Source organism: Equus przewalskii, chromosome 18, assembly GCF_037783145.1.
Source record: "Equus przewalskii isolate Varuska chromosome 18, EquPr2, whole genome shotgun sequence".
NCBI lineage: Eukaryota > Metazoa > Chordata > Mammalia > Perissodactyla > Equidae > Equus > Equus przewalskii.
In genome coordinates, this window is record NC_091848.1 from 48,396,765 (window position 1) to 48,406,178 (window position 9,414).

General features: G+C 39.0%; 1 long non-coding RNA gene across 1 annotated transcript; it reads right to left on the reverse strand.

Annotated features, from left to right (window-relative positions):
* Positions 1 to 374: 374 nt before the first annotated feature.
* Positions 375 to 5,916, reverse strand: LOC139077040 (uncharacterized). Its single transcript, XR_011529202.1, has 3 exons — positions 5,779 to 5,916; positions 5,089 to 5,321; positions 375 to 1,898 (listed from the first exon to the last, which is right to left on the reverse strand). It is a non-coding gene; the product is annotated as an uncharacterized lncRNA (long non-coding RNA).
* Between the last annotated feature and the right edge of the window lie 3,498 nt (positions 5,917 to 9,414).

Consider the following 9,414-nt stretch of genomic DNA (forward strand, 5'->3'; position numbering starts at 1 on the left):
GGGAGTGGGGTGATGCTGTTAACATCAAGCTATTCTGCTTAGTCTCTCCAATGAATCCAAACATTTTTGCTCCAACAGTGTGCTGGAACTTCTCCACTGAAAAGCTGGACTTCTGTAAAGGCTCTCTTTTCTGTAGGTGATTGTCTAAAACAGTGTTTTCCAGGGGCTCCTGGACTGCAACTGAGAGGAGCTGTAGCTAGTTCATGGCCACTTCAAGGTCCACAGCCAGGACCAAGGTCTGTCTGCCTATTACCCAATGCACAGGTGGGCGAGATTCTTCCCAGGTACCTTGACATTGAAGTGGGGAAAGAAATTTTCCTCTACCCTTCTAGGTTCTTCTGTCTGGTCTAAGAATTAAATTGACAGGATACAGATTAACACAAGAAAAAGAAAGTTTAATAACATGTATGCATGGGAGAAACCCAGGAAAACTGAGTAACTCACCAAAATGAGTGAAGACACCACCTTAAATACCATCTTCAGCTAAAGACAAAAAAGGATGCTGGGGGTAGTGGTTTGGGACTTCAAAAGGGAGGAAGGAAAATTCACATGGAGATAGAAAAGCAAATGTTAGATAAACAAATGTTTGCCATGCCATGCAGAGGCAATGGGGCTTGGAGAGGACTCTGATGTTTAGGCCCTGCTGTCTCCTCCACCACACTTAGCCCATAGTCTTTGTGATATCTCTAGTGATAGCTTTGTTCCTGTTGCAGGCCATTTGTCCAAATTCTTTCAGGCAGTTAAGGGGGAGGTAACAAGAAAAACTTCCTGAATCTTTTGTTTCTTAAAAATAATCTTCATGTTAAAGAGATACATTTGTGGGTGGCAAATTTTGTTCCCCTTCAACATATGATGCTGAATCCTGCAGCTCACTCAAAGGTGCCTTCATCCATGGATGAGTGCTAAATTGTTGTTGTTAAAGAGGGGGACACGAATGAAAGACGTCTTATTCAGCCATGATGCTAATTTCTCTGTTTATCTTTGAATGGTAGGATTATGCATAGTTTTTATTGTCATTATGCTTTCCTGAATTTTCTTTTTTTTATTTTGATAAACATGAATTGTTTTGGTAAGCAGAAAAAAATATTGAAGAACAAAAGAATTATGCTAATATATGAGACCCTCTAGGATGTGTAGTCAATTGACTTGAATTCAAGGTTTCCTCTAATACTACAGTATGACTATATCAACTTGAATAATTTATGAATTTAGTGGGCCTCAGTTTATCACCTGTCAAATGAGAGCTCTACTCTCAAATTTAACATTCATGGATACTTTATTTCCTTCTTACAATGTACGGGTGCTCATATACTAGATGACTTGGTTAAATGGCAAAGAAGGATGCATGAGCATTCAAATATATCAAATCAATCCATCCCTACCCTCTTGCTATTGCTACTATGTCACCTCCATCATAACCAGAGCATAAGGAGTATGTTCTGTATGAGCACCTTTGGAACCACTTCAATGGCCCTTTTGAAAGATGCCTTTCTCTTGATAAATGCAGTTGTTGGCCCTCAAAGATATCCAAGTGAATGTTACTTTATGTAGCAAAAACGAATTTTCAGGTATGTTTAAGTTAAGGATCTCGAGATGAGGCAATTATCCTGTACTTTCCGGTTGGGCTCTAAATGTAATCACAAGTGTGCTTATAAGAGAGAGGCAGAGGAAGATTTTCCTACAGAGTAAAGGGGATGTGATGGAAGCAGAAAAAGATTTGAAGATGCTCTGCTGCTGGCTTTAAAGATAGGAGAAAGGGCCATGAGCTGTGGAATACAGCTCTAGAAGCTGGAGAAGACAAGGAAACATTCTCCCCTAGAGTCTCCAGAGAGAGCATGTCCTGTTGACATCTTGACTTCAGCCAAATGAAACTGATTCCAGACTCTTGGCCTTCAGAACTGCAAGAGAATAACTTTGTGTTGTTTTAAGCCACTAAATTTGTGGTAATTTCTTATAGCAACAGTAGGAAACCAATACAATAAGACTTTATATTTTTATAGTACATTCCCTGTCCCATGGAACCCCTTGGGCTCTTTGTACAATTCTTTCCAGGCTGTTTTTGGTCCTGAAAGTGCAAATCTTGAAGGACTAGCCTCTATTCCTCTTTCTCTTTCTAAGGAGGGTCCATTTGAACTTTCCTCTTAAGATTTCTTGAAACTTCAACATTTAATGAATAAAAGACTATGAAGGAAGCCAGAAAGCAATAGAGCAGCAGTGTAGTCTTCTAAGAATTATTTAAAATAAAAAGATTGGACCAAATAACTCCTATGATTTTTTCAGGTGTATTTTTTAATATAAGGTCCAGCTGTAGCTTTATTCTTTGACTATCATGTCACTGGGGATCACTTTTGATAATCTCCAGTTCCAATCTCTCATACTATTTTTGAGAGTATTATAATGTAAACAACTACATAGCTAGCTTATGATCGATGAATATCTTGTTTTAAAAATACTGTCTTTTAGGGGCCAGCCCAGTGGCATAGTAGTTAAGTTCGTGCTCTGCTTTGGTGGCCCAGGGTTCACCAGTTCAGATCCCAGGTGTGGACCTATGCACTGCTTCTCAAGCCATGCTGTGGCAGGCGTCCCACATATAAAGCAGAGGAAGATGGGCGCTGCTGTTAGCTCAGGGCTAATCTTCCTCAAAAAGAACAACAAAAGTACTATCTTCTACTCTTTTTTTTAAAACAAATGTGTCAGTTTTATAGTTTAATACCAGAGGATTGTAATGCCTGAACTTGGACATCACAGATATTGGGAATATAACTTGAGCAGATGGGTTGTTGTACATTTTGGACATTTTCATAATAAGATTTAAGTGAGCCTGACTTGTGTTCATCTTTAGCAGGCTCACTTTCTTCCTTTGGGATCAATGTCTTGCAAGACTGTGTTTTCACTAGGTCTCCATTTTCTCATCTCCATTCACTCTTCAACTCACCAAAACCATGCACTTTTGTTTATTTTTGTCCTTGTGGTGGTTGCCACAATGTAGGTATTCGATAATCCTTTTAAGTCAATAAGTTTTTCATCACCCATCTTCCTCCAAGGAAAGAATTTCCTTGAGGAATCTTGATTGTGCTCTTTGTTTTCTGTGAAGGAATAGCAACCTGATCTCTAATGAGAATAAAAACACAGAAAGCTGCACTTTCCAGATATTGCAACATCAAACTGTTATCTAAAGTATGGTGAGAGAAGTCGTGTTTGGAGGACACATAGGCCGGTCATTTCTCTGATATGTCTCTGCTGTCTCCTTGGATCAGGACAGCCTCCAGATCCAGAGGATAAGTGTTGTCCTCTAGGACTATTGCCTGCACCAAATAGTCTTTGCCTTCACCAAACAATGCTTCAGTGTTCTTACTTTGGTTTCACTGAGTGATGCTCCAGGAAAATATCAGACCTGTTACACTCCCTGTAGAAATATTTTGAGAATATCATGTCCCTGTAAAAAGCCTACATGAGAAATTTCTTTCATAGAAAAAAAATACTAAAAAAATATTTTGCTTCCTCTAGGCACGTCTTTGATTTTACTATAAAAACTGTATAACTCACTCCATTCTTTGCTTAGGCTATTAGGAAGCTGGGACCAAATTTGTGGGTTGATTTTTTTTTAAGCAGCTAAATACACCTTATGGCCAAAGTCTGGGAGTCTAAAGAAGATTCACCCCGCACAGCATCCCTCATCAGTTTTTTATCGATCTCTGGAGAACTGGCTGCAGAGTTAGGCGGCAGCATAAAGCTTAAAGGGGAGAGTTCTGTGTTGGACTGCTTAGTCTCCCATCAGTGAGGATGGGAGGGAGTGGCGTGCTGTGTGCATTTGCTGATCATGGCCTCAGCATTCTCTTTATTTGCCCTGCTCTTCACTTTCAACTCTGTTTAATTTTCCTTGGCTCTGAATTTTTAAATTTCTTTTCTAGCATCATAATTCATGTTATTTTGCATCAATTTCTCCAGGCATTTTTTTTCATGGGATATTTCAGGCTGACAAAATAAACTTTCCCAAAACTCTGGATAGCATTTGAAACACAGGGCAAGCAGTCTTTCCACAAAGTAATATTAAGAAGTTTAATTAACAAAAATACTTTAATATATATGCGCATGTATATAATATCTAAAATATAACTATAGTGCATATTATATATATAACTTAAAATATACTAAATGCATGTAGACATCACTGATACCGAGGAGTCTTCAGTCTGCAAAATCTACTTAAACCATCACTTCATAATCAGTAATTCTTAATTTCTTTGCCTGAATAGTGTGGAGCTCTTTTCCTTACATCTCTCATCCCTTAAAATTCCCCAAGACTCATGAATGACTATGGGCTAACTTTTAGAGGAATTATTTCTCAGCTCTGTCTGGGTCAAACCAGTCTCACTCTTTCCCACTGTGTGTTTATGACCCACTAGCCCCTGTTCTATATGCCAGGAATTCAGTAGTGTAGGCAGGTTGCCATTGTCCCTACTCTCTTGGAGCTTACAGCATGGATCCTGCCTCCTTGAGCCAGATGTCTTGACATTTTGTCTTCTGGAAGCCATGATGGTGAGGAGTTGTTCCTACTGAACAAAGGATCGTAGGGCAGAACCACTCTCCCCAATGTCACTGTGGTGAGAGGGCATCACCTCTTCCTTGTCTTGTCTCTCATTGTTCTAGCTGCTTATTTTGACTTGGAGGGAGAATTGCTTTCCACATTCTGTTCAATGGCTAATATTTCCATTCAGTCGAACAAAACACTCTCTCTCTCCCCAATTATAAGCATGCATTTAATATGTTTGTGGTAAACTGTTCTATTTTCTCTTTATAATGAATCAGAATGTAAATAATAAATATTCTAGTGAATACTTGGCATCATGGGGCATACTTTTTCTATTGATAAATAACATAGATCTATTAACTAATGGAGACCGGCCATGCTCCCAGAAACTGATCATCTATTTATCACAAACCTCCAATGTATAAATTAATTTCTTCTCTTGTCTTTGCTTTTCTTTTTTCCCTTGCTTCTGTCTGCACTCTTTCTTTCTTTCCTTTCCTTTTCCATTTACTGCTTTCTGACACTAAGAAAGGTTCACATCAATAGATTAGACTTACGTGCCCTGTGATATTCAGCCTTTAGCAGAGTACTCATTTTTGGTTTCTCTCAGTCTCTGCCTGATTTTGTTCGTACAGAGAAAATGTAGAACTTATTGCCTTACATGGTGATGACAACTTTTACTTGAAAATTTATAGTAAGAGCTAATTAATGCTGCTGATGGCTAGAGGCATTTCTCCTCTTGTGGCAATTATGCTGAACTTGGTCAATGTGGTGGCTGATTGCATCGAGCCTGGAAAACACAACAAAAAACCCTGGACTCATTAAAACATTTTCAACCATAAATTTAATAAAAAAGATGCCTTACCTTCTCATTAAACTTTGATATGCTATTCCCTCAGGCTCAGGGATTTGCTCTATTCTAAATCTCTGCTGAAACAGCTTCTGAAGTGTGTTTGATTCAGCTGGGAATAACTGCGTAAAAGGAGCATTTGGTCTACACTATCTTTAGGCGAGTTAGCCTTCTAAAAGTTCACTTTTTCTTTCCTGACTGAAATGTGTAAGAAACAGAAAAATTTAACTGCCTGTGAGTTGCTGAGACCCCTCCAAGCCCAGGTGAGTCCCAGCTGCTATGGGACATAAAACTCTGCCAGATTCCAATAGAAACAGAAAGGGAGTTGATGAAGGAAATAGCAGATCTAAACTCTGAAGGGCAGCATCCTTAGATGGAGTCCATGTCAGCTACTTACCACCAGGAGACTCTCCAGATCGGCTCTGGTAAACTTTGCTAGGATGGTCTAGAAATCTTCCCCGTTTATTACTACTTCATAAAAAAGGAGCTGGCCGTCAGGGAGTCAGGTGTACAGTGGGCTCTCTCGGTTAATAATTGTTCAAGACCAGAGCAGCCGTTGGCTCGCTCAGCTTCCTGCAGTCCAAAGGGTCACTGTTTCCTGTGACACTTGAAGGAAACCTCTGAGTTTGCCTCTACCTTTCTCTCTGATTCTTTCACAGTTGGGGATGTCGGTGAAGTTTGCAGCTGAACGTGGAAGCCTCTCTTGTTGTTACAGGAGCAAAGTAAGATTCAGTAAAGTGGAAGGTGACTTTAAGGTTGATGTGCCAATTGTGGCAGCTATCAGTTCTCACTAACAGCTCTGGCTCAGTACACCCTCCACCCCTCTTGCCCATAGCCATAATAACCACAGAGAGGGAAAAGGCCCTGAAAGATCATTAGGCTGAGGTTCACGCCTTCAGCAAAGTCACGGCCCAACTCTACTGGGTCCCCAAAAGCACACTGGCAAGGAGCAGCCTCTGAAGGGTGACTTTCAGTAGCAGCACAGCCGGATGGGCAGCGATGCAGCGGAGTCACATTTATCTTTGGGGCTTCCCACTTCCTTCCTGAGACCCTTTCCCGTCTCCTCATCTCCCTTTCCCCATCGCTCAGGCATAGTGTCCTCTGAATGGTCGACGCAGTCATTTGACTGTCTGCTCCGGCTCTCCTTCTCTTCTTCCTGTCCTTGAGACCCTAATTTTTAAATGTTACCGTGCATCAGAATCACCTGGAGTGATTATTAAAGAAATTTGGGATAAGGATTACTTCTGGGGAAGAGTTGAGGGGGAGGATAAGATACAAAAGAAATTCAGTTGAAAATACATTCACAGACACTTTGCTGAAGGGGATGTACTGGTGGCAAATAAGCGCGTGAAAAGATGTTCAACATCGTTAGCCATTAAGAGATGCAAGTTAAAATCACAGTGAGACATTACTACAAACTTATCAGAATGGCTAAAATAAAAAATAATAATACAAAATGCTGACAAGGATGCAGAGAAACTAGATCACTCATACATTATTCGTGGGAAAGTAAAATGGTATAGTCTCTCTAGAAAATAGTTTGGCAGTTTCCTTCAAAACTAAAAACAGAACTACCACAAGACCTAGCAATGGTATTCCTGGACATTTATCCCAGACAAATGAAGACATGCTTTCATACAGAACCTTGTACACAAATGTTCCTGACCATATTATTCATAATAATCCAAACTAGAAAGTACCCAAATGTCCTTCAATGGGTCAGTGGTTAAACAACATCCATATCATGGGATATGATTCAGTAATAAAAAGGAACGAATTATTCATACACACAGTAACTTGGATGGGCCTCAAGAAAATTCTGCTGAGGGGCCGGCCCGATGGCACAGCGGTTAAGTTGGCACATTCTGCTTTGGGGGCCTGGGGTTCGCCAGTTTGGATCCCAGTTGTGGATCCAGCTTGTCAAGCCATGCTGTGGCAAGCATCCCACATATAAAGTAGAGGAAGATGGGCATGAATGTTAGCTCAGGGCCAGTCTTCCTCAGCAAAAAAGAGAAGTATTGGCAACAGATGTTAGCTCAGGGCTAATCTTCCTCAAAAAAAAAAAAAGAAAGAAAGAAAGAAAGAAAGAAAATTCTACTGAGTGAAAAAAGCTAATTTCAAAAGGATAAATATCTCATGATTCTATTTATGTATTATTTGTGAAGTAGCATAATTACAAAGATGGGGAACAGAGCTGTCATTTACAGTGGTTGAGAATTGGGGGAAAAGGGGATGGGTAGGTCTATGAAGAAGTAACATGAGGGAGTCTTATGATGCAATAGTTGAGTATCTTGATTGTGGTGGTGGTTATGTAAGGTTACACATGTGATAAAATTGTATAGAGCTATATACACACATAAAGACATGCGGTGCATGTGCAACTGGTGAAAATGAATAAGCTCTATAGATTGTACCAATGTTAATTTAGTGGTTTGATGTTGAACTCTAGTTGTATAAGATATTAACATTGTGATGGGTGAGAGAGGGGTATGTGGGATTTCCCTGTACATTGCTTTACAACTTCTCATGAATCTAGAAATTTTTTTTAAGTAAAACAAAAGGAATTTTAGGCCCAGTCCAGATGCAAGGGCTAGGTTTTTACAAGGGTGAAAATATCAGGAGTTGGAATTCATGGGAGCGTCATCTTTGAATACTAATTGCTAGACATCCCCAGCAAGTCGTCTCAGATCATCCATGCTCATTTGACCTGCAGACTTGTGAGTTAAATAAATGCTTATATTGTATGCTGCTGAGACTTGGTGATTGTTATACAGCATTAATATGGCCCATAATACAGGTAGGATCTATTTTAATTTTAAAATGTATTCCTATTGTGTCCAATTAAATTAACCACACAAAGAAGACAGAGGTGATAGCTTACATTTATCTGCCATGTTTCTTGGTAGTATGCTTGGAATATGGTGATACCCAAGAAATATTGATTGCTTTCTGAATATTGATCATCACCAAGTTCAAGATCATTTTGATAAACATGTTCCCAAATGCTTTATCTTATATGACATGACTAATGTTGAAAATTTTTAGTCTTGAGAAAGCAATGGATCTGGCTTTTGAAGCTTTGGAACACCCCATGTTTAAGATGTATTAATCATATGGTAAATTTCTTCCAGAATTAATGTTATCATCTTTCCTGATGAATTGGTATGCTTTGTGAACATTTTTCAAAAAATGCAAATATATAAACCATCATGTTTTCATTTCTCTCTTGGCAGTCATGACACTCAGGGCCAAATTTAATGCTTAATAATATCAAGTTTCATATTCTTTTTATCCGAAAACCTCTCTTCCCACTTATGCTGTATATTTTTAATCAATCAACAATTTCATTGGTAGCAATAAGTTAAGTTTTCTTGAGTCAATTACAAGAATGTTAGAACATACAACTCTTTGCTTTCTGTTACGGTTTCCTGCAAAGTTACTAGTTTTAAGTAAATTTCATTGAAGTATAACATGTATTTTGAAAAGTGCACAAATCAGAAGGATACATCTTAATATACACAAAAACAACATAACAATTAAACCACTGCTCTCGTCAGGAAACACATCAGGAAACAAATTGCTATCACAGCAGAAATTCTCCTTGGTCTCCAATTCAGTCATTACTGACCCCTCTCCAAAGGAAACTTCTCAAAAGATTTCCCTAATTCTAATCCCACAATTAGGTTTGCATGTTTTTGAACTTTATACAAATAGAATCATTCAATATGTACTCTTTGTTGACAGTCTTATTTTGATCAGTCTTCTGTGTGTGAGATTCATCCATGTGGTTGTGCAAAGCAGCAGTTCATTTATTTTCGTTATTACATAGTATTCCTTATGTAGATGTGTCACCATTTATTTACCTAATCTGCTTTCGGTGGACATTTGTGATGCTGCACAGTTTGGCGTTACTATGGATAGCGCTGATAGAACATTCACATGTGTGCCTTTGGTAACCGTGTTTACGAATTACTGTGGGACTTATACCCAGGAATGACCAAGGTGAAGAGTATGTCTAGGTTCAGCATTCGCA